The 27,580-nt window shown below is 34.4% G+C and overlaps 1 pseudogene; it reads left to right on the top strand.

Moving 5' to 3' along the window:
* The first annotated feature begins 404 nt into the window (after positions 1 to 404).
* Positions 405 to 27,580, top strand: LOC149552019 (3-oxo-Delta(4,5)-steroid 5-beta-reductase-like; annotated as a pseudogene).

Here is a 27,580-nt window from a genome sequence, read left to right as displayed (position 1 = left end):
CTCACACAAGAATCTCTAGAAGTTAATTTGGGCAAAAATGCCTCTTGCTCACATGAACACCATGTGAAGTGGCCTAAGTGTGGTGGAGAGTGGGTAGGAGGAATGCATAGTACTTTCTTTGTGGTCAATTGCAGAAACAGGCTACAATTTGAAGAAACATGTTTTTGGTAAGGTAGAACCCCTATGTGCTTGCCATGAATGAACAAATGTAACATGTAAGGTGATGTTAATATTTGATGTTTTCCCTATAGTCTTCTCCAGTTTCTTCTTTCCATCCCATTTTGAAGCTATTATAGGGTTTATTCTTGTTATCTCCTCATCATATTAGTATCAGAGTGAGACAAGGTCTTGCTAGGAAGTGTATGTCTACAGAAGAATCATAGGTTGAAGTTGAGGCTCACACCATGCCTCCGAAAAGTATTAAAAAGATGATGGAGGAACTTCTAGAAGAGAAGTTGAAGGAGTTTAAGAAGGGATCCAGTGACAAGGATAAGGAGAATGAGATGGAAGAAGATGCCAGTGGAGATGAAGAAGGAGAATAGCACCAAGATCCACCAACGGAATTGCCTATAAATCAAAAGGCATTCGTTGATGCTTTAAATTCAATAACAGGAGATGTTTCTAACAAGCTACCTACATATGGAGGTAGTCTCAATAGTGAGGAACTGATTGAATGGATTGAAGCAATCACCAATCACTTTGAGTTGAATGAAGTTCCAAAGTATGATAAGGTAAGGATTGCAAAAGGAAAACTGAGAGGATCTGCTCTCTCGTGGTGGAATTATATTCAAGGAGAAAGGATACAAAATAATAAGAGTCTAATTTCTTCATGGGAAGTAATGAAGGAAAAAATCAAGGCACAATTTTTGCTTGCAGATCATGAAGTGCAGTTGTTCAAAAAGCTGCGAAGCCTGAAGCAACAAGAGATGGATGTGAATACCTATACAGAGGAGTTCCATAGGTTAACTCTTAGGGCAGAGAAACAAGAGGAGGAACCAGAAAGAGTGGCTAGGTATTTAAATGGTTTGAGAATGAGCATACAAGAGGAGATTAGCCTCTTGGCCCCAGATACATTGGGAAAGTGTTTTCAACTTTCTCTTAAAGTTGAGAAGAGGAAGGGTGATCAGCAACAAGGAGGGAGAAGTGGAAGGAATGACCAAGGTAGAGGAAACTTCAACAATAGAGGACAGGGCTAAAGGTCCCAAGGCAAGTCTAACCCTAACGAGCAAGTAGGTGACTCAAGTAGTAGTGGAGGCTACAGTGGAAGGGGATCTAATGGAGGAAGGTCAGATGGATCAGGCAGAGGATCTAGATTCTCAGGAATGAAGTGCTATAGTTGTGGTCAGATAGGGCACCCAAAATATAAGTGTCCACAAAAGGCATCTACTTCTCAAAATGGTGAAAGGAGAGTTACTTATGTGCAAGAAGATAATGTGAGTATGAACTCACTAGAAGTTTAGTTGATGATAGAAGCTGAAGGAGAAAGTCTCATGTTAAGGAGGACACTTCTTAAGGAACTGGTGAAAGAAGATACCACTCAACGGAGGGCTCTTTTTTGAGTTCAATGCAAGGTGAAAGGAAAGTTGTGCAAGGTGATAACTGATTCAGGTTCCACAGATAATATCATCTCGCTTGAGGCTCTAAACAAATTGAAGTTAGAGAGACTTCCACATTCTTCTCCATACAAGGTTAGTTGGTTGAACAAAGGGCAACAAGAAGTTGTGAATGAGCAAGCTTGGGTAGAGTTCAGTATAGGGGGATATAAGGATAAAATATTGTGTGATGTCTTGCCCATGGATGCTTGCCACCTCTTGCTAGGAAGACCTTGGCAATTCGACAGGAAGGCACGCCATGATGGTGAGAAGAATTCTTATAGCTTCCAAAAAGATGGAGTAACATACAAATTGAATTTTGAAGGAGAAGAGAAAGGGGTTGGTCAAGTTGGACCAAGTGTGTTGATGGTGGGTGAGAAAGAGTTCATTAATACTCTTGAAGAAGACACAATAAGCTTTGCATTGGTGTTGAAGCCTAAGGAAGATAGGAAGAAGGAACATAGAACAGCAAGCCCGAAAGAAGTTGAAGAGTTGTTGAACCAGTATAAGGACATCATTGTTGAGGTAATGCCTGAGTCTCTGCCATTGATAAGAGACATAAGTCACTAGATTGATCTTATTCCTGAAGTGGTGCTACCCAACAAGGCAACATATAAGATGACACTGCAACAAAATAAAGAGATTTCTAGGCAAATACAAGAGTTGCTTGACAAGGGGTTGATAAGGAAAAGTCTTAGCCCATGTGTCATACCCTCAGTTCTTGCTCCAAAGAAGGATGGTAAATGGTAGTTGTGTACTGATTCTAGGGCCATTAATAGGATAACTATAAGATATAGATTCCCTATTCCTAGAATAGAAGATTTGTTTGATTGTTTGGGGGGAGCTTGATATTTTTCTAAAATAGATCTCAAAAGCAAGTATCATCAAATAAGGATACAAGAGGGGGATGAATGGAAGACAACCTTTAAAACTAATGAAGGTTTGTATGAATTGCTAGTTATGCCATTTGGTTTATCTAATGCTCCTAGTACATTTATGTGACTAATGAATGAAGTTTTGCATGACTTCATTGGGAAGTTTGTTGTTGTCTACCTTGATGACATTTTGGTGTATATGAATAATAAGGAAGAGCATTTGTAGAATTTGAAGATGGTTTTTCAAAGGCTACAGGAACAAAAGTTGAAGATAAATTTAGAGAAGTGTGACTTTTTGAAACAAGAGTTGGTGTATCTTGGATTTGTGATATCCAAGGAGATTTGAAAATGGATCCATCTAAAGTGGAGGCCATCATTAATTGGACAACACCAAGGGTTGTTGGAGAGGTTCAAAGTTTCCATGGTTTGGCCACATTCTACAGGAAGTTCATAAGGAACTTCAGCAACATTTGTGCACCAATTTTAGACACCATCAAAGGAGGAGGTAAAATGAATTTTGAATGGAATAATGCAGCAAATAAGAGTTTTGAGGAACTCAAACAAAAGGTAGCCAAGTATCTTATTCTTGTTTTACCAGATTCTAATAAAGTTTTTACAATAGAATGTGATGCTAGTGACTTTGCAATAAGGGTTGTTCTTAGTCAAGAAGGCAGACCCGTTGCATTTTTCAATGAGAAGCTAAATGAGGCAAAGAAGAAATATTCTTCTTATGATTTGGAATTGTATTCCATGGTCCAGGCATTAAAAAAATGGAGGCACTATTTGCTGCCTAAGGAGTTTATTGTGTATACTGACAGCCATGCTCTTAGTTTCTTGAATGGACAAGAAAAACTCAACCATAGGCACATGAAATGGGTTGAGAGTTTGCAGGCTTATACCTTCACAATCAAGCATAAGAAGGGACAAGCCAATAAGGTGGCTGATGCACTTAGTAGGAGAGTGCACTCAGTGCAAGAAGTACAACTCCAAAGCATGGGTGTAGATGCATTGAAGGGAATGTATGTGGAAGATGGAGATTTTAGCAAAGCATATGAGGTTTGCACTAAGTTGGAAGATAGTTTTCATTCTATTTTTTCTGAATTCATTGTGCAAGATGGACAATTTTTTAAAGGTAGCCAACCATGTATTTCCAAATGTTCTATGCGGGAGAATGTCAATAAAGAAAAACATTATGGAGGTCTTAGTGGTCATTTTGGACTCAACAAGACATTGGAATTGGTACAAAGATTTTATTATTGGCCCAAGATGCAAATAGACATCAGGAAGTTTGTGGAAGGCTGTCTTGTATGTCAAAGAGCAAAGGGAGTATCAACAAATGCTAGACTTTATCAGCCTTTACCCATACCAAATAGACCTTGAGAGTGTTTGAGTATGGATTTTGTGATGGGATTACCAAGGACAAAGACAAGTTATGACAACATATTTGTGGTTGTTGATAGATTTAGTAAAATGGCTCACTTTATTTCATGTAAGACAACTAATGATGCTAGTTATATTGTAGGACTATTCTTTAAAGAAATAGTTTCTATTCATGGTTGGCCATCGAGCATTGTATCTGATAGGGATAGAAAGTTTGTGGGTCACTTTTGGAGAACCCTATGGAAGAAGTTTGGCACAAATTTATCTTTTAGTTCAGCCTATTATCCTCAAACAGATGGGAAAATTGGGGTGGTTAATAGATGCTTGGAAAACCTTTTGAGATGTTTGACATGGGAACATGGAGGTAGTTGGGATGCCAACATACCTTAGGCAGAGTTTGCATGCAATGATTCGGTGAATCATAGCACAGGCATGAGTCCTTTTGAAGTTGTTTATGGGAGACATCCAAGGGGAGTTTTGGAACTCAAGAATGTGGATAGTTTGGGGAAAAGGAGTGGACATGCAAGAGAGTTTGATTAGGCAATAGTGGAAGTGCATGAGAACGTGAGGAAAACTCTACAATAGAATAACTTAAAGGTAAAGGCTAAGGCAGACTTGAGGAGAAGGAATGTGCAGTTCCAAGTTAGGAATCTGGTTATGGTACATCTCAACAAAGATCAGTTACCTTGGGGCAGCCATACAGAGTTGATGATGAAGAAGATTGGACCATGTGAAATTCTAGAAAAGTATGGAGAAAATGCTTACAAAGTGGCATTGCCTCCAAAGGTAGCTATTTCACCTATATTTAATGTCTCAGATCTCACAGTATATAAAGGTTCAAACAAGGAAGTTGGTGCAGAAGCAATATCACATGAATCAAATGACTAGATTCAAGAATTTCCTTCTAAAGAGAAGTCACAGATGGAGTGCATCATCAATAGCAGAGAGGCCATTAGGACAAGACACAGAGTGCACATAGAGCACTTGGGAAAATGGAATAGCCTTCCAGATTTTGAAGCCACTTGGTTATCGGAAATAGAAATTCTAAGGCAAGGTGGGGATCTACAATAGTTGGTCTCCAAGAGGACTTGAGACAAAATTTACCCTCGGAAGTATGTTGCAGGAGCAGCTATAGGAATAATATTTCTATGGGGGGTACTATGATGTTTTAGGGCATGTTTTATTATTTTAGGGCATATTTTAATATTTTTCTATCACTTAGTAAATTTTTGATGTTTAGGGCATATTTTAATGTTTTAGGGCATACTTTGATGTTTTGTTAAAGGATTGAACAAAACATTTACAGATCTGGTGGTTGCCAAAAACAATTTTTAACTATTTATCATTGATTACATATTCTCTCCAAAGTTGATCATTGAGGAGAGGATTTGATTTTCTTTTGTGTGGGAAGAAGGCCGAGATATTGTGAAAAATTATTTGTACCCTGTACTGAATAGATGAAATAAATAACACTGTAGTGGTTTCCTATTACTTAGTTTATATTTTATTCACATAGAACATTGATTAGAGATGCATAACATATTTATTGGTTTCTGAATAAAATAGTAGTGGCATTGTTATTTTTTTGTGTAGAATTTATTGCTGCAAGAAGCCAGACTCACACAAGAATCTCTAGAAGTTAATTTGGGTAGAAATGCCTCTTGCTCACATGAACACCATGTGAAGTGGCCTGAGTGTGGTGGAGAGCAAGTAGGAGGAATGTACACTACTTTCTTCATGGTCAATTGCAAGAACAAGCTACAATTTGAAGAAACATATTTTTGGTAAGGCAACATCCCTATGTGCTTGCCATGAATGAACAAATGTAACCTATAAGGTGTTGTTCATATTTGATGTTTTCCTTGTAGTCTTCTCCAGTTTCTTCTTTCCATCCCATTTTGAAGCTATTATAGGGTTTATTCTTGTTATCTCCTCATCACTTTATAGGCTTGACTAAAATGAATGTTGACAATTCTTGAAGACAACCTCAAAATTACTAGAGACATCTATTATGATTATAATTGTATTATTATTTTCTTCCATGTTACAAAGAAATTTGGAAATCAACTCCAAACCATGTTGATGTTATTGCTCAAGGCAGAAAAATGTCTTGAGATGGATTCTAACATTTTGATCTATCAAAATCTATTTGAACTTCCTTGCTTTGAGTTTTAAGCAAGCTCATTGATCACTGCCAATCTTGACAACCATGGAACAACAAAAATGTCTTTGCTCCCAAGTCCCCCACATTCACCATCAGGCAATCTCTGTTCACCCACTTTGGAAAAAAAAAACCTTACACATATATAATTGGCATTGTATTAGGCCATAGAGAAACAATAAAATAAGTAATTTTTTATTTTCATAATGTTAAATGTATAAATTGTGTTTTCCTTATTTTTTTTAATCTCACTATTATCATCTAAACTAATTTAGCACTATACTCAGTTTTTAAAAAAATTATTTTAAGGATAAATTAGTACAATATTAAGAAGATAATATATTAAACCTTATAAACATAAACATGGAAATAAAAAAATTTATTAGTCCTTGCTTACTTATAGGTAGGGAACTAATGTTTTCAGTAGACCTCCACAATTAATTTGTGCAACATCTAAAAAATTTCTAAAGTTTATAAAAAAATTTATTTTTAAATTAAATTATGTTCATTTATTGCTTTTTTCCAATTAGTCTGTTGCAATTTTGCTGGGATTTATGCTATGTTATCACTCCAAAAAAAGAGAAAAAAAAAAATGAGATGACAACATTACATTTAATACTTGTCATTCACACTCCCAGCTATCTCAATCCTTTACCATATATGTTTGGCATTGTACAATTTCATTAAGGGTCCGTTTGGTTGCTGGAATACAACCGAAATAGGAATAGGAAATTAGAATATGATTTGTATTCTTTGTTTGGTGCGTGGAATAGGAATAGGGAATAAGAATACATATTCTCATTTTAGCCTCAAAATGAGCTTTTGTCCATTTCAAAAAATACCTGTAATTGGAATTGCTATTCTTGCATTCATTTTAACTTTCTCAAATTTGATTAAATTTTCAAATCCGCTTTGACGTGGGGTGAGTGCTATAACTTTGTTTTCAATATTTGCAAATATTTCAACGATTTTCCAATGGCGCCGATTGCATCTTCAGAAATATTTTCAAATGGCGCCAGTTGCAAGTTAACCCTTTTCCAATTTAAGCTTGCATAACCAAACAAGGGATAAACAAGATTGCATTGCATTTTTCCATTCCTATTCTTCATTCTCCATTCTCATTCAAATTTTCTATTCTAATTCTCAATTCCTACGCTTGCAACCAAACGGGCCCTAATGGTGGAGTTGTTGATATGAGAGGAGCCATCTATTAACGTACACATTTAGTGTACCATAAAAAACTATTCATTGATTAGTTGTGTAAACTCAAGTTGTTGAAAACATTTGTCAAATGATTGTGTCGTGCTATCTGTAGTCATTGACAACAAGGTGGCAATAATTACTCTATTTTCTTTCTTGCATAGAGTAGTAGAAGTATTAGACAACATTAACTATTGGTTTTTTTATTTGTTTCATAATTGCAAGTGGTCCCATGTACTAATTATGTGTTTAATGTTACTCTTCACTTTTAATAATCAAATTAAGACATCATATATTTAATTTTGGGAAAGTTTAAATTTTTATAAGAATAAATATTAAGACAATGAAGCCTAATATATTTCAATGTTTTTCTATTAATAAAAAGAGAATGAAATCTAAAAATATGCATTAACTTTATTAAATATATTCTTATTGTGGTGATTAAAAAATAGTTTTGAATTTAGATCAATATTTTCAAAATTAAAATTATACTAGTATACATTTTTATTTTAAGAGGAAAAATTTATGCTTTTTTTTTCATTAAGTGAAATATAAAAATTAACATATCAATATCAAAATATTCTTATTTTTATAATCTTAGACTAATATATTAATATGTTATTATTTTTGAAAGCTTAGACTAATTTAATACATGGCTCACTAATAGAAGTATCAAGTATCATGGAAATGACATTTGTTATTGGGATAGGTTGTCTCCACCTTTAGCTCATCAATTGATACAAAAGGTTTTTATTTTATTTAAGTTGTGAATAGTTTTATTTTAAGAAAAAATATATTTATCTACTATGTGAAAATTATGTTTAAGTGATTTAAATTTGATTTTCTACTCATATGAAGACTTAATATATAAGTGTTAATCATATGATTAACAATATTTTTATAAACCTATTTTTAATATATTTATAAATTCATAAAAAAAATTAATATTCATACATAACTATAATCAAATATATGTTATAATACAAAACTATTAATCTTTTAAAATAAATTCTAAAACAAATATATAAAATATCTAGAACTAATATTAAAATATTAATATTGCATGATTTATATTTTATATCTCTAACTAATATTATATATCTTTAGCTATAATATCTTCTCATACTTTTCACATTAGGTAGGGACTCTTGTTCAAACAAAACTCTTGTTTAGTTAAAAATTTGATGTAGATATATTAAGATGTATGTTTGCATATTATTCCTGTCAAAAAGTTAGAAATTATCAAATGATTGTCTGGAGTTTAAATTTCATAGTTTAAATTTATTATAGGGGTCCATTTTTTAATTGTAAAACCGAATCTATTTAGCAACAACAAATCTAGTCTAGGTATGATATTCTAAATTTAGATATATGAATATGTTATATTGAATGTTGATTTTTTTTCCTTCCAGTTGGTGAATTCTAATTATTTACTTTAGCTAATTGGTTTTGTTTAGGCATATCTTTCGAGAGTTTGTTATGCCAATGTTGATTGTTCTTTGGTTAATCCTCAAGATGCGTTGATTTAATGATTGTGAGAGGAAAGACTAAAGACAAAATGAAAACATGTAAAGAATGTGATAGTGCAAGGTCCAAAGAATCCATAAAGGAGATGTCCAAGCCCCAGCTAAAAACCACACAACTAAAGCACAATAGCAACACAAGATCTGATACCAAACTCAACTCTTTATTCATGACCAATTGATTACATGCAATGTGTCGAGCTGTAACACCTTCCTAATTACAACCAAATACAAAGCAAGTAATAGTTTTGCAAGATTCCTCAGGATCCAACTCAAACTATTGAACCATCTTGTAATTTATTTTGGGCTTAAGTTCTAGGGTAAATAATGTTTCAACCATTTTGTGCCTAGATATACAAAATATTCTAGACATTTTGTACCTAGGTGTACAAAATGTTTCAGGTATTTTGTACTTGGCACTTTTGACTGAAGCTTTTTGAGATTCATCCAAATATTTTTCATCTATTCAAAAAAATAAAAATTGACAAATTTAAAAAATGCTTCTACACACAAAAAAATTAGAGGAAAATTTAGGTAAAGGGGGTTGTCATTTGTCAAACCCCTTCATAGAGATCAACTATGGAAATTAAAGGAAATTTAACAAAGGAAAGTATGTAAAAGGTGAATATTTGATTCACCTTACATAAACCCTCATTGATGGATGTAGGAATCACTCATACCCTTGAAGATATTTGAATGTACCTAAACTCAAAAATTTGACCTTTAATGTAGAATAGGAACCAATGGTTCCCTCATAAATGAATAAATATGTGAATGTCACTCTTATAAGCTTGATAATTACTTGCAATGAAGGAGAGATGAATGTAGACAGAAGGAAAGATCTTCTTGCTTGATTAAGAAATCCTCTACTTGGCCACCATAGGAGAGATATTTTCTTTAATGGAGAATATTGTACTAGAATTGACTTGAATGAATTATAGAAATTGTACCTTGGATGTGTGCCTTCAAATCTTGAATCCAACTATTTGAATGTTTGATTTATATTGATCTCTAGTTTTCACTTGATAGAACGATTGCATAAAAATGGATAGATTACTAAAATGAGGAGATATAAGGAATTCATATAGTTCATCCATCATTTAAGAATTCAAAAAATAAGTCAAGTTGGCCATGGGATGTAATTCTCACTAACGCTCCAACATAAAGCTCCAAGCTAAACTTGGGCCAAAAAGTGGGGGAATAAAATGTTTCAAATGTTTTAGTCAAAGGTATAGAGTGTTTCAAACAATTGTACCTAATATATTTAATCCTAATTCAAATTAGGTGTTAGGATGGTATAGAATATGTGGGAAAGGAGGAATTAGGTTACTAGAATCAAGCAAAATTAACATCAACTCTTGAAATCACCAAAATGGGGCTTAATAGAGAATTCTATTATGGGAGCTAATATTTTAGGACTATATAATTATTATGTAAATTTCACCAACAAGCCACTTGAAATTGAACTTTTATGGTGCAATCTAGGAGTATTCCTAGTCCATCAACTATAGGGTTTATAATTGAGATGAAAAGGGAGAATTGATGCGTGTAGGTTTAGTTAAACTCTTTAATGACACTCAAAAAGTTGTTGAATACGTAGGCCTACTTAGTAACTTAGAAAAATTCTTAGAAAATAACCTTTGATCAATTGATATCAAAGGTGAGCCTCTTGATATCATTCATGTGCACAATCATTTCTAATTTTGCTCCCAGTTGGAAATCGAAGATGTGGTTTGATGGGACTCTTGAGAGTCTTAAGGACATGGAATTTTATATTAAACACATTTTTTAGAAAGCTAAGAGGAAAGAAAAAATCCTTTTTAATCATGTCATAAATCATAGTATCCCATTGATAATCTCAAACTTGGTAGTAATTTGGGATGTATTATCCTTGGTGACCATCAAAATAGGCTCCCATTTTGTTGTCAATGCCAAAAGCTAATATGGAAACTAGTCCAAAAAAAATTACATGGTAGTATGTGATAAAGATCAAAGACAAAAACCAAAAAAAACCATCTTGATACCACAATATGAGTGCAAGTGCAACCTAGGCTCCATTGAAGACCAATTAATAGAAATATTTGTGTAAGAGGGTGATGTGATGGTAAAACTTGTGAAATAGATAATTATGGAGCATTTTTAGATTAAGGTAAAAACAAGTTTTGAAGAGACTCAAAACCCTTTACAAAAAAATAAAGATAAACATTAAAGCACCACTAGGTTTTACAAGGACTTGAAACCAAAATATTAAACCATAAAAAACAACTAGGTTTTACAAGGACCTAGAACCTAGAGTTTAAACAAGCTAGAAAGTAAAAAGTAAAAAGTAGAAAAATTGGGTAGACCAAGAACCAACACACTTTCTCTATAATGAACACCTACAACAAATCTTTGATAATGCTCGCCACCTCTTTACATGCTTCTACAATACTCTATATTATGTCAACCGAAGTAAGAACAAGAGCCTCAATAGTCTCAACAACCTTTTTCCTCATGATCTACCTTGTTCTCTTACTAGCTCCTCCCAGATTTCCCATCCTTGTATTGCTAGGATACATTATCTCCTCATTACTCTTCTTACCCAAACTAGTCGCCGCAACACACAAAATAGAAGTAAGTTGTTCCATCTTTTGACCACTTTCCTTAATTAAGTAACAAATCTCCTACTCATATTCTTTAAGCTTTTCAGGGATGTTACCATTGCACTTCCATCTAAGCTCTCTTAGTGCGTTCAACATCCAAATCTTTCTGCATAACCCATATTTTCTTCTTGAGAATCATAATTTCATTATACAACCAAGAATCACCTTAAAGGGAAGTCTTTGTTTTAAGCTTATCAGTGTCAAGAAAGGAAAGTTTTGCATCTTGAAAGTCATCCCTCCTGTCTACCACAACCCTAGGCTCAGAATCAATCGTAGTAGTCATAGTATTGATTTGGGTATCAGTATTGATATCTAGCTTCTCCATATTCTCCTCCTTTTCTTCTTTACTCTAGTTGTTCTCCTTACTAGCAGGGCCTTTATCCTCAATTTCCTTACTAATATTCTCCATTTTCTCCTCACTGGTATTACTCTTCATGTGAGAAGGGTGATCACTCTATTTTTCTTCATCCTCCCCAAGGGCTTCTGACCCAACATTTGAATTAGTATTTCTATCCTTACTTCCCTCTACATTATCTTTACCAGTTGACACCCCTTTGCTCGTAGAGTAACCATCCAAGTTAGAACTAAGATCCCCCATTTCTATTTTCTCATAATTTAGAATTCTTAGATTCTGTGATTTCCTCAACATTTTTCTTAGTCCTCTCCTATTTGAAAACCTTCTTGCTATCACTAGTCTCTTCTTCAACCTTTATTCTCTTAGAGTGGGGATCATTACCAAACCCATTCCTCTTCTCTAGTAGTAGATAGTGATTTATAGCCTCACTTTTACAAAAGTTTTCAATAAGTAATATTAAACTCTCATGAAGCACAAGACATGACTCTTTCTTCCTATGAGCATAAAGGCTTTGAAGCAGAGAGTATTTAAGAAAAAATAGAAAGGAAATCCTATTTTTGTGCCTAAAATGATTTAGGAAAACAAGACTCTCTTAGCCCTACCATCAAGAATAAAATACTCATGGATATGTGACAACATGTCCCTCTAGATAACCTTTATTTGTTTCAGTTCGTAAAAGTCATCATTTTTCTCCAAATTCTTCTCTTCATCTTTTTCCTTTGGAAATTTCTTAAAAGCCACATTGGAGATACTATTCTCCTTGTTAAATTTAATCCCTTCCATTGGAAGCCTTGTAATCTTAGCAATAAATTCTTCTGTCAATTTCACTATGACCCTGTGCCAAGTGACCCTATCTTCAAACTAGTTTTGAAAGAAGGCATCTATAATGTGAGGTTTATACCCATGGAGTCTCTTAATGTAGGTCATCATTTTTACTTTCTACAAAATCTCCCACATAGAGGTCTTTTCCTTCCATACCCTACGATTTCTCAACTCTTGCTTTCTAGGTTCCCCTCCCATCTTGAAAACTTGTTTTCCCTTGCAAATCACTAGAGTAGCAAAAACCAAAAAAAGTAATAAATTTTTGAAGATTACTGAGGAGCTATTTGTTGGAATTAAAGATAGAGTAACTGAGAGGGGGGGTGAATCAGTTACTTACAAAAACTTTAATCATAGATCCCTTAGATGTCTTAAAGATCTGGTTATTGTTGATACTCGGTAAATATAACTAAAATGTTGTAACTTGGTAAATTAAACTGTTACTTATCTTCAAGCAAACATGCATGCAATTGAAAAAAAAATGAAAACAAGAGACACCAGATTTAATGTGGAAACCTAATATGGGAAAAATCACCAAGTAACTAGCTACCAATTTTTCACTCTTCTGAAGTGAGCCCTGTTAGGAGCCAACCCTGTTAAAGGTTACAATACACACTATTAGAGGATTTAATCACCCTGTTAGGAGTGGCCTTGTTAGAGGTCTTTTAGAACAATTCAACTGAATTGTCACCTTGTTAGAGGATTTACAAAATGGTTGTTAAACCAACTCTGTTAAGAGATTTGAAATCACTGCTACAATTGTTAGAAAGCAACAATGAATTGACCTAAACAAGATGCAATTGAATTTGTTGACTATAGGTCTCTGTTCAGCATCATTAGATCCTCCTTGATAAAATATAGCTTTGCTACTCCTCAATGATCTTTTATCATCCTTCAAATTCGCTTCCACAATAATCAATCCCCATATCACATTAATTCCACTTCCACACTTAGAATTTGCAACTTGACCTCTTATTTATACCATTCAAATTATCAAGTCGGCTCATTCACATGTTACATTTACCAATAAACCATACATCAACCGGCGACAAATATTACTTTAAACAAATAAATGTTATTTCACAAAACAATGGAATCCTTCACTGGCTGACCCTGCTTGGTAAATACTGCTTCCAAATTTTTTTTTAGTTAACCATCTTGACTCGGTTAACATTGCAACATCTACAAAATCCTTTGGCTACCGAGTTTACTTGGTAAGAACTAAATTCCTTCTCTGTCCATGAGAGCTCGGTAAGAACTGCTTCTACCATATTTCCCTTTGATGACTGAGTGAGCTTAGTAACAACTAAATTTCCTTGATTAACCTTGAAAGCTCGGTAACAACTGTCTACTCGGTAGACAATGAAAATTTTCTTTACTAACCTTCTAAGCTCAGTAGGCTCTTTCTTTTGCCTTGTTGACCATCTGAGCTCGGTAGACTCTATTCTTTGCCTTACTGACCATCTGAGCTTGGTAGACTCTGTTCTTTGCCTTGCTGACCATCTGAGCTCGATAGACTCTGTCTAATGACTGATATGACATTTGTGTGACATCAAAGACAACACACAATTGAACAATTTTATCCAACAATCTCCCTCTTTGGCATTGATGGCAACACAACATGCCATAGCAGAATGAAATTTGGAAACAAGTCTTTACTAACAGAATACTTCACTTTTTTTTTAGAAAACTCCCTCTTTCATAATAATCTCTCCCTCTTACACAAACTCTTATTATTTATCAAATTTCAGAAAGATATGACAGTATACTCTCCCTCTTTGACAACACATGCCAAAGATAACACAAATCAACTGAATAGCATTGTACCTGATGTACTGATTCATATGCAATGTCTTCATAGGTTTTTTGCATCAACTAATAGATCTTCAATTCTATTCCTGTTGATGCATCACTAAAACTATATTTTAGTGAGCTTCAGATAGGGGAATGACCCCTAACTTACCTCTAAGATACAAGAATGCATCCTTTGGTAAAGGCTTTGTGAATATGTTAGCAATTTGTTCCTTTGTATGGACATATTCCAATCTGATTTCCTTTTCTTGTACCAATTCTCTAACAAAGTGATATTTTATGGCAATATACTTGGTTTTTGAATGCATCACTAGATTCTTGAAGATATTAATTGCACTTGTGTTATCACAAAACATAGCAACAGGTTCTTTGATTTCTTGCTTCATACCTTCCAATAATTGTTTGAACCACACAATGTTTGAGCAGTTTACTGCTATTGTAACATATTCAACCTCTGTTGTGGATTGAGATGTATAATTCTAATTTTTACTTGTCCACGAAACCAACCTTTTTCCAAGAAAGAATGCTCCTCCACTTGTACTCTTTCTGTCATCAACATTCCCTATGCAATCTGTATCAGTGAACACTTTTAAATCCAAATTTCCTCCAAGTTCATACCATAATCCATAATCTTCAGTTCCTTTTAAGTATCTCAAGATCCTTTTGATTACCATCATGTGATTTTCTTTTGGTTTTGCTGAGAATCTTGCTACAATTCCTACTGCAAGAGCAATGTCTGGTCTTGTGTGCACTACATATTGCAATTTTTCAATCATAGATCTATACAATGTCTGATCCGCTTCCTTTGATTCATCATCCTTGGTAAGTTTCAATCCAGTACACATAGGAGTGTCAACTAGTTTGTAGTCTTCCATACCAAACTTTTTTAGTATCTTCTTGATGTATTTAGATTGAGTGATGTAGATGCCATTCTTACTCTGTTGAATTTGAAGACCAACAAAAATTTTAATTTCACCAAACATTGAAATTTCAAATTCTTTGTTCATATGTTCTGAAAATTCTTTGCAAAGATCATCATTTCCTATGAACAAAGTATCATCTACAACTATCTCTGCTAAAATAATATTATTATCTGGTCCTTCCTTTATCTACAAACTACTATTATCATTAGTTCTTTGAAAACCAATATGAATAAGATAGTTATGCAATCTTTCATACCATGTTCTAGGGGCTTGTTTCAGACCATATAATGCTTTATGCAATTTACAGACCATGTCCTTCTTGTCTAGATCAACAAAACCTTCAAGTTGTTCAATGTAAACCTCTTCATCCAATATGCCATTGAGAAATGTTGACTTGACATCCATATGATAAACTTTGAATCCTTTGAATGCAACATATGCAAGTAAGGTTTTGACACCTTCCAATCTTGCAACAGGAGCAAAAGTTTCTCCATAGTCTACACCTTCTTCTTGAGAGTATCCTTTGCATACCAGTCTAGCTTTGTTCCTTGATACCTTACCATCTTCATTTAACTTTTTTTTGAATACCCACTTAGTTCCAATCACATTATTGTCTTTGGGTCTAGGTACAAGAGTCCATGTTTTGTTTTTCTCTATCTTTTCTATTTCTTCATTCATAGCTTCAATCCAACTTTCATTTCCTAATGCATCTGTGACATTTAGAAGTTCAAAATCAGGAAGTAAAAAAGTGCTTTTCAACTTACATCTTGTCATTGTTCCTTCTGATTTATCTCCAATGATCTAATATGGTGCATGATGCTTTCTGACATACTTGGCTAACACAGGCTCCTTGCCTTTTGAATGACTTGCACTGTTATCCTTCTGTGTCTCAACTTCTGGTTCTAATTCTGGTTGCTCTAGCTCGGTAGATGCTAACTCAGTAGCTTATGTTTGCAACTCAGGTTCTTGCACCTTGGTAGGTACTAACTCGGTTTGAACTTCTTGTAACTTGGTTAATGAAGACCCAAGAGTTGAAGATTCCTGATTGACAGATGTATTTGGCATTGTATCAGGTTCAATGCAAACAAATCTCCTATAGTCTTCAGGTTCCCTTTTGCTTTCTTCTTCTATTCTTTCTACAAACTCATCAACTTTCACATGTGCACTTTCTATGACTTTGTGAGTAGATAAGTTCAAACATCTATATGCTTTACTTTTGCAAGAGTATCCCAAAAATATTCCTTCATCACCTTTTACATCAAATTTACCTTTTCTAGATTCTTTCAAAATGTAACATTTGCTTCCAAATACTTTTAGATAACTTACATTGGGTTTGTAGCCATACCATAACTCATAGGGGGTTTTGAATGAGTCCTTTTTCAACTGTACTCAGTTCATGGTATGAACTGTAGTGCTGATAACTTCCTTCCAATATTTGATAGCAATGTTTTTCTCAATCATTAATATTCTTGCACAGTCCATGATAGATCTATTCCTTCTCTCTACTATTCCATTTTGTTCAGGAGTTCCAGGTGTTGAAACTTGTCTTTTGATTCCCTTTTCAATGCAAAAGTTATTAACCTCCTTAGAAGGACATGCCCAAGTTTGGAAGAATTGATCAATATTATTCTGCTGAACCTATTTATCAACCACATAGGCAACATCTATCAACCACATAAACCCCTCTTTTTTGCAAATTGTCCAAGGTTAAAATTTGTTTTGAAGTAAGATCTAGAAAAAAATGTTAATTTTAGGAATAAGACCTTTAATCTAGGATTTAGTCCATAAAGGTCTAATTCCCTTTTCCTCAATTCTAAAAATAGAAGAGACTCTAAAACAACCTCTTGGTTCAAATCCCCAAACCATTTTATCTTTAGTATGAGGATATAGGCTAAAAGCATTCAAGATTAACTAGATACTATAAAAAATCATATTTCTTTCAACTAGGTTAACCCATTAATTATTATTCCAGTAATTTTCCACAAAAATACCAAAAGTCTATTTTGTCAAAAAGAGTTCTATCCTCAAAATCTTCAATCAGATGATGATCCAAAAGCCACACATCATCCCAAAACTTGATCTTCTAATCATTACCCACTTTCCAATAGATCCTTTGATTAAAATATTTTTAGCTCCCAAAACAACTCCCCAAATAGCAAAGGGAGATAAAACATCAGGATAAGAAAAAAAATCAGCCAAAGAAGGAGCATCAAAGAGATATTTATGTTTCCAAATAGAACACCACTCCTTATTTTCATGATAAACTCTCCAACCCTGCTTAGTGAGAAGAGCTTTATTCATACTCCTGACATACCTGATCCCCAAACCACCATCCATCTTAGGTGTACAAGTTTGATCCCAAGAAATTAAAGCCATTCTCTTCTTATTCTTAGAACCAGACCAGAGGAATTTCCTTTGGATTTTGTCAATAGTATCAATGTATTTAGCTGGAATCCTAAAGAGACTCAAAGCATGCATAGGAATACTTCAAAGACATGCCTTAATAAGGGTAATTTTTCTAGCTTGACTCAATAAATCACCTTTCAAACCTTCCAATTTCTTGTTGAATTTTTTAATAAGATCTTCCCAAAAATATTTTAAAGGATGTGGCCCCAGAGGGAGTCCTAAATAAATACAAGGAAAATGTTAGGAATTGACAGATCCAAAACAATATAAGAATAAATAGTTAAATGCAAAAACAAAAGAAGAAAACCATAAGAACACAAATAACATGCAACTTTAGTGTGGTTCACCCAAAACCTAGGCTATGTCCACCTACATAGCCATCCATATTTTCTTATTATCCAATGATTACTGTACAAACCCTTACAGCTCAATACTGCTGTAAGAACAACCTATCCCATTATACATCACCTTTTTGTGATACCTAACACTAAGCTATCTTATATGATATATTCTTGCTTTAGGGTTACAATAAGCCTAACTAAATAAAGCATGATAATTAACCACATTTCCCATTAACCAGAATAACAACAGTATTAGTAGAGGTCATTTGCATAATTAGCTTAACCACATTGACACTAAAACCAAAAGATAATAAGATCTTATGAAGAAAGGACCATTCAAATCTATCATAGGCTTTAGTAATACCAACTTTCATTATAAAGTCCTGATTATTAGAAGGAGATAAAGAATGGATATTCTCATGCATGAGATAATAGAATTAAGGATTTGTCTACCAGGAATAAAACCATTCTATTGCTCAGAAATAAGAGAAGGAAGCAGAAGCAACAACCTCAAAGTTACGATTGTTGAAATAATTTTATAAAATGAATTGCAAAGACTGATTGGCCTGAATTGATCCAGAGAATTTGCACCAAGCTTCTTTGGAATAAGGTAAAGAAAAGTTGAATTAGTTTCCTTCAACATCCTTGTAGCCCCAAAAAATTCTTTAACAACATCACACACATCTTTCCCAATCAGATCCCATTCTTTCTAAAAAAACAACATAGGAAAACCATCTAGCCCTATTGACTTTTCCCCTCCTAACAAGCAAACAACTTTATAAATTTCCTCTTCCTTAGGAATAACACATAGCAATATATTTTGATCTTCAGTAACTAAAGAAGGAATAACATCCAACAACTTAGCCTAATGAGTCATATCAATTCTAGGATTTGAGGACATCAAAGAAGAGAAAAAGGAGACCATTTCCTCTAAAATTTCCTTTTCCTCAATTAATTTTGTACTTCCTTTATTAAGACTTGAAATTTTAGTTTTGGCTCTATGTTTTAAAGTAGATAAATTATTATTTTTTTAATTTTTGTCACCTTCATCTAGCCAAATAGACCTGGATCTCCGCCTCCCGTAAATCTCTTCTTTAGAAACAATATCATGATAATTATGGAGTGTTGTGTCATGGTATAAATAGACTTAATTTACAAACTCATGAATACATGATGTTTAAAAACAAGAGCTTGTTCTAATTGACACATATTGAGAGATTATAGGAAGTCATATAGACTATTCATACTTTTATGTTCTCTCTCTACATTTAATATGTAATCATTTTTTTAAAGAATAGAACAGTAGCTACCTTTAGGTAGCAATTTACTCAAAAGATAAAATAGAATATAAATAATCTAGCATTATGTTTATATATAAAGTAAATCATCAAATCCAATAAACTTTTACGTTACAAAATATAATTCAAAATTAAAATTAATCTAAAAACCACCATTTTTTGGACTTTATGAGATGGTGATGCATACATAATCTCTTTAAACATTATAATGTGCATCTGATTGTACGTATTAATTAATTATAAATTAATAAATTAAAATATTCAAAACATCAAATTACAAGGCTTACATAAATGGTGGTGTGTGGAAACATATATCTATAAATTAAGATGCACATTTGACTATATTTATTAATTGATTGAAAAACAAACTAACAAATTTTTAAATTATAAGATAATCAAAATGCATGTAAATCTCTACCTAAAAATCAAAATGCACATTTAATTATATGTATTAATAATTAAAAAAAAAATTTAAAATTAATGATAATCCAAAAATTATCAAACTACACCATGCAGATGATGGTGATGCAAAACAATATAACATAAGAATGCACATTTTGACACTATTTTTTTCATAGTATTTACTAATCATATGAAATTTTAGATTTTTACTAAAAACTTCAAGAAAAATAACTTATTTTTTGTAGTGCCTCTCCCATTTGACTTTTGTAAGTCGTCCTGATGGATGCACCCTTGTTGATCTTTTGTTGTGATGGATCATGATTGTGACCCTGAGTGGTCTACACCATTGAGGTGTTTGGATTTATGTTTCTTTATCAGTTGCTTTGATTATGCTTTTCACTGATCTTTGAGATTATGATGTGATTTTTGGTTCACTGAGCTTTGTGCCAGTGGTTACCAGGATCGATGTGGTATCATGAGGTTGTTCCGTGATTACCCTGAGATGTGTGCACAGATTGCACTGTGTACCATTACCATGCTACACTGGACTAGGTTCTTGTAGCAATGGTTAGTCATGTTTATGACTATGTTTTCTTATGTGTTTTAAATGCCTTTTTAATGCAGAGTAATCAATCATTATTAATGTGTAAGTAATTAAATGGATTGTTCAAATGGGATTATTTGGTTGTGTTGTGGACATTTACCTTGTTATATTTCTGATCTGAGAGATATCTGTTCTCATGTTATGTGTTACATTTGAGATGACCTGAGGGTCAAATGTTACTCTTTGATTCCAGTATCATAGATATTAGACTACTATGTTGTTCAGTTAATCATATTGCATGATGATGCCATTTTGAGATGACAGTGTGTTTTATGATGTTATCTGGTTATTTGGTATTTGGACATACCTCTAATTTTGTTATGTGATGGATTTAATGCTATGGTTATTTACTTCATTCCTGCGTTGCTATGCCTTTTGCGAACGTGAGTGATGTAAATAGATTATTTTAATATAATTAAATAAATGGTTAAATTAGGTGATTTAATACATTTATTGCTTCGACTATGTTATTATATGCAATTGCACTTGATCGTGTTGTTTAGTGTGCAGGATTTATATCCCTGGCAGTGGCACTTGGAGTTAGTGATTCAACCGTTCATATTTTGCCAATGTCGCCTTTGTATGGTTGACATATCCTTAATTAAATTTTTAAATTAAACCTTTCGGTGATTATTAAATCCAAGCTCATTTGCATTATGTGATTAGACCAATAAGCGTGTCTGTGCATTTAGAGGTTCGCATTGTTGCGAAGTTGTTAAGGAGGTTTATGTGTTTTTGGGTTTTTGAGCTTTTTAATTGATTTATTTTATATTTTTGGCAGCTTTGCCATAGATGAATTCCTATTTATAGGAATAGCCTATTTTCATTTGGGTCGATTCGGGGTTTAACTAGATTGGCTAGTTAAATGCCCTAATCGATTATTCACCCAAAAAGTGAATAAGTATCCAAAGAGGAATTTAATTCCTCACTTCTCACTTTCAAATTGGAAAGTTGGAGAGTAAAACCAAAAATCCTCTTCATGAGGATTTATTGTTTATTTTGTTGTGGGAGCTACGGGCGTGGGATCGTCGCGAGGTTGGGCTCGTTGGATCCAGCTCGGGGAAACCTTGGATTTCTGCGAGTATCAGCTACTTCTGCGAGATATTTATTTTATGGTTCAGATTCCCATTTTGCCCTTTTGGCTGTGAGGTAGGGCTTTCCCGTTTTATTGTTTCTGCTCCGTTTATGCTTCTGTTTTTGGTAGCCATTTGTTTGGAGGCTGAGAACTAGTGTTCCCCTCCGTTTCTGTATGCTAGTTCTACCCGGTTGGGCGGGTATGAACATTTCTCTATTTTTTAAGATGAGGGTTTGGGATTTTACGCCGTTATGCTGGCCGTTTTTGCATACGGTGTCCGATTTCATTTATTTTTGGATTTTTGGGGTTTTTGAACCCAAAGGCCAAATGGGTTTTAATTTTGAAGTTTTCTAAATTTTTGGGGTTTTTACCTCGTTTTGCATGCCGTCCTATTTTCTCGAGTTTTCTTGGCACAATGTGGGTCGTGGACTTTGATGATCCATTTGGATATCAGTCAGACCACTTTTGCACTTTTATGTTGCATTGGGATGTGTGTTGCATCCGTACTCTTGGCGTTGTGTTCGGTTGAGTGATTTTACCCCTGTTATGGTTTTTGTTGGTCCTTTGCTTTTGTTTTGTGAACGCTAGGATTCGTGTAGAATCCATACTCTCGGATTGAGGCCGGTTGAGTAAGTTCATGACTTTTGGTCTTGTTACATCATTGGGGTTCGTGTAGAATCAACACTCTTGGATTGAGGCCGGTTGAGTAATTTTATGATGTACGATTTTATTGGCTTTGGGAGTCGTGTAGAATCCGTTCTTCCCATGTTGCTTTCGACTGGGTGTTTTCTTTGCATTATGTTCTCATTCCTGTCCTTGTGTTATGATCTTCATGATGGTGGTGCACCACACACGAGTATGTGCGCGTACATTTGTTGGGTGACTTGCGAGGCCTGATCTTCCGTGGATTTGTCGGAAGTTATGATCATTAGGGTTGGGATGGGAGTATGCATGCCCACGGGCACTTGTCGTAGGATGAGCATGGGTAGGGTAGGGTAGCATATCGAGGGGGCTTCTATCCTGTAACTTGGTGACTACTTCCCGGTTGGCAGAGGAAGTTTTATATAAGTGATAACTAAATAAAATGTGTGACTGGTAATAAAACTTAAGATAATAAAATGGTACTTTTGTGTATTGGCCTTCCGTTGAGGGAGTTGAGCTACACAATGTATTGGCCTTCCGTTGAGGGAGTTGAGCTACACAGATCCAAGCTTGGGCTTGTCGATGCCAAGCGACTCTCCATGATGTCAGCCCCTACTTAGTAGCCTTTTGAGTGTCTGACCAGGACCTTTACTCCTTGCATTGTCTTAGGTTCTTGGTTCAGCCATCATACTGTCTGACATGAGTGTTAGCCTTGGATGTTGTGCTTTTGTGTGTTTGTGGTTGGATCATTATCTCCATCAGCACGGCGGGTGTGGACCTATGGGTGCTACGTGGTTGGGAGGCGTAGCTACCTTCACCACTGCTAGGGACTGGTGTACAGAGACGGTCTCTTATCCTAGTGCGACCGTTGCTGGATGTTTTTCACTTGGTACTTTAGGTTTTGGAGTATGCTTTCTTGTGATTTATGCTTTCATTGGAATGCTTGTATATCATGTTTAGATGATGTTAGTTTGCTTGACGCATTCCCTTATCATGATGTTTAGCATATGATTATATGACGTTATTTGATTTAGTAGCGTATATGTTGCTTACTGTTGTTTAGCATGTGATAGGTGATGTTATCTACTGTAGGATTATCTTTATGCTTTACTACTAGCATGTTAGATTTCCTTATGCTTATATTGTTGCATGTTTTAGTAGTGACATCCCTATTACGACAGTACTGACGATCTGGTCGGTGGCTTGGGATGTTACGCGCGGGGGATGGCTAGGACCCACGATTGTCTTATGATGCTATTGACGGTTGGGAGGAACCGCGTACTTAGTTTGGTTGTTGAGTTCATTGCGATGTTGCTTTTGTTCTCTGCAATGCTTATTTTTAGTGTGTTCTTTGCTGCTGTAGTTTAGATGGTTTGGTGTTCTTCATTCTGTGTTGTTCTTGCACTCGAGTGTTCATTCCTCGAGCCTTTGTGGATCCGGTACTCCCCGGTTTGGAGGTTTTTTTGTTGGTTTTTCTCCGTTTTTGAGTTCTGGTAGTGTTTTTCCTTTCTATGGGCGACATTTGTTCAGCATTGTGCGACACTGATAAAGTATCACACACCCATAGAAAGAATGTCGTACGATACTGTAAAGTATCACACACATTACTGGAGAAGTGTCATACGACACTAGAAGAGTGTCGCATGGCTTTATGAGAAATGTCGCACGATACTTTTCCAGTATCGCACGCCTTCTTGAGAAGTGTCGCACTCAGTAAGGGAGAAGTGTCGCCCTCCCTTAGTAGAAAGTGTCGCATGGTTTTTGTGAAAAACCTGCGCATGCCATCAGCGAGCACTTTTCTTCATGATCGAATCTTTTTGAGAGTGGTTTTGGATACCCTTTTGGGCGTTCTTCGACCCTATGCTGTTGCATTTTGAATTCTGTCGGTTTGTCTTGAAATTGAGTTTTCGTGTTTCTGTTTTAGTCTCTTAGGGTTTAAAATATATCGTTTAAGTATAAGTTGGCCTTATGCTTAAGATATATTTTAATATATGCAAAAAATCGTTTGAGATAGGTTTCAGACCTCTCAGAGATGAGTTATGGATTCTAGGAAATTTCAGGGCTTCAAAAATCCAGACTTAGCCAATATTCAAGGCTTCAGGATTTGAGGCTTAGCCAAATTTTAGGATTTTGCATTTTACACCAGCTTGGTGTTTTGTTGATGAGTGGTCATTTCTTGTGCCCTCATCTTGTTGTGGTGGTTGTTGGCTTTTGTTTGGGTGTGTCAGTTGGGTAGTGGCGTTCGGAGATTCATTGGTTGTCAGGATTGTGTTGAAGTCTTCCGTTGTGATCTTTGTGATCCCTGTATGATATTGTCTTGTGCATTTATACTTGTAAAAAAAAATATCTTGGCTTGATTTGAATCCTTTTTTCCAAGGATCTCCGGGCGGGGCATTACATTTGTTAATATTTTCTTTAATATTTAAAATTAATTCCACCACTTTTCTTTACATTTCAAGAATTTAAACTTTTGAACTAGATTACATTTCTACTTTAGAAAGATACCAAGTTTTAAATAGTCTCAAAAAAATATTGACTAACTAAAAGAGGGGGAAAAAACCACCACCCTACCCTAACCTAACAACACAAGGAACACATTTAAACCCAAAAATGCTCACTTTGGTCCACTTTGGTTATTCAAAAGATCTATGAAATTCTTACCACAAAGAGCTCTGAAATGACACAACTCTCAACTCCCTTAATAAAATATTTTTAAATATGTAAACTTTCGACAACCTCCAAAAAGAGGAAAACATATGTGGAGCACCAGTGACCATTTAAATATATGAAATTTCTATAGTTTAAAGTGTTTTCTTTTGGATTAGACATATTTTGGATCAAACACAGTGATACATAATGAGAACAATCAACAAGAGAAGAGAATAAGGAAAAAATTTAGCAGATCAAATGAGAAAGATGAAATATATGAGTAACAATCACTATTTTCACAAGTTCCGATGTTTGGATGACTAATTCCTCATAAGTTGGGTTGAACCAAAACATCAATCCCATTAAACATAAAAATATGGGAGTGGGACCAAAATGTCAATCTCTCTAAATTTGAAGACCTCAAATATAATTTGTATCCAGTGTGCTTGATAGTCTATTCAATAGTTTCTACCATTTTAGAAATTACAAGAAACCTATGATTCCCAACTGTCTAAGATTTGTATGTTTCATTTGGAGGTAAGCATTTAAAAGGTCTATTCAATAATAAAATTGGATCACATGTGTTGATATGGGTTTTCTTCATCCCCTTTTCTACAAACTGAATTCTCTACAACTACTAAAGGTGAAGTTTGGTGAGGGGGGCACAAAACCCAACCACCAAACCACTAAAAATCAATTTAATAGCAATATATGGCTAAGTTGTGCCAAATTTGTTCTTTTCCTAGTGCCTCTCATGAACTAATGCATTGTATGGCATGTTAGCATTAGGTTCTTACATTGGATCCATCATAATAATTTGGAACTCATGGTGGGAAGCCTCTCCACATCATAGAGAAGTTAGTGTTTTAGTTCCCTGTGTATTTTACAATATTGGTGTGTGTAGGACACATGATGAGTTAACTCTAAGATAATCAAATGAAGCAAAGTGCAAAGTAGTCAAGAACACCATTGGTTCTTTTGTTTCTTCCTTGGAGTTGAACTACTTAATTGTAGTCCTTGGTGGGAAACATGTGTTAACTTTGTGCAAAACACCTTTAATAGAGGTGCCTTTTATGTTCCAACTTTCCTGTTTTCTCTTCAATTTTTTGATTTTGTTTTAAAAAATATTGTTTATCAAATTCTCTATTTTGGTTGTTGAAGCTCTCATCATTTTGGGTTTTATGTTTCAAAAAATAGCAGTTATGAATCATTTTCTCATATGGGATCTAGAAAGTTATGAGAATAACAAAATGGTTTGGTGAGTTTTTTAAAAGAGCTCTTTAATTGCTCTATTTTTCTAGTTGAATTGCTCTAGAGTTAAGTAATAATCTATGCTACACTTATTAAATTATTAGGATTTTCAAGTACAAAGCTAGGCTATGGAAAATATTTGAACATGGTAATGTGAAGGTCACTACCTAATGACCCTGAAATAAAATCTATAGTCAAAATGATGAACTTCCCAATTCTCAGATCTCAGTAAAAATAATTTGTACATTGAATATTCTACCTTGTAGAAATAGTTTGTTGTGCCAAATAGAGTATACTATGTAGTGGTTTTTTCAATCAAGATAAATGGATGTTAACTTAATTTGCATGTCTAGGTTGTATAAATGATGTTTAGGAAAATAAGATCAAAACATGATATTTCTTTGCTCAAATTAAGGTCAATTTTCCATTTTGTCTCACTCCACCATTGAAACAAGGAAAGTGAGTGCTTAATAATTAGACTCACTTATCTAGTAGAATTATGTATGTGATTATTATTTAGATGCATGGGAGAACCAAACAAAATGTTCAAGTCTTAGAAAAAAAATCCAACTAGCAAAGATGAATTCTAATAATAGGAGTCACAAAAATTGTGGGCAATAGCTTGGCTAAAATCTTTCCTTTGTCAAACACTCTTGGTGGGCCCTGGAAAGTTTATGATGTTGCAAGGAGGCCCAAGCCTAATTGGTCTCTAGATAATCTAGTTGAATACTTTTAATGTGATGTGTTGAACAAGGGAGGAACCCTATAAATGATTTTTGTTATCCTGTTCCTTACCTTTCCTAATTTAATGTATTGATAGATATAAATGTTTCAATTATTGCCCAAAATCTTGAGCACATATGTCTGTAGACTAGTGTAAAACATTACTATGCTTTGTTTGATAATCTGACCAAAAGTCAAAATATTCAGCCCCACAAGCCACCCCTTCATGAAGAGCTTCCTAGGCTACCCGAGCCTAATTTAGACTACTACACACTTGAAGATATATTGTTTGATGTTGTCATGAAGAAAAAGAGAATGGCTTGGTCCATTCACTACCCTACAGTCATATTTGGCTTCTCTCCTTGGAACTTGATGAACATGATTGGTACTCTCTATGTCTATGCTTCCATTTGCAAACATGAGGGCTTCCTTTCAAATACCCAAGCAATAGAATCACTTGGGAACAATTTATGGATGTATCTGGTGTTGAATTTATTTTAAAGCAAGAAATATGAGTTGTTGTGGAACTTAATTAATACTAAGAATTGGACCTTTAATTGTGGTAATTGAGATGTGTTTAAATGGAAAAAACTATAGAAACTAATTGCAAAGAAATTTGAGTTGGAAATGGTACCATATAAAGGTGATGCATTTAGTCTGGCTGAAGTAATGAAGGAGAAAGGACATATTCATAAGGGAATTATGAAGGAAAATAAGTTATGCATCACCAAAATTGAGGAAGTTAGAAATTGGTGGTTTACTGACATCATACTAAATGCCCAATTTGAGTGTGTCACAAGCATGAACAAAAATAAGGTGTGGGTTCTTTGGGTTTCATACTACAAAATCGTCTTTTGTATCATGGATTGACAAAATGAAGCTACTTAAGATTATTTTTTGGCTCTAA

The sequence above is a fragment of the Cupressus sempervirens genome, chromosome 6, assembly GCF_028749045.1.
Source record: "Cupressus sempervirens isolate cs-2001-9-10 chromosome 6, ASM2874904v1, whole genome shotgun sequence".
Lineage (NCBI taxonomy): Eukaryota > Viridiplantae > Streptophyta > Pinopsida > Cupressales > Cupressaceae > Cupressus > Cupressus sempervirens.
Note: the sequence above shows the minus strand (reverse complement) of the source record. Positions and strands in the feature narration are given on the sequence as shown.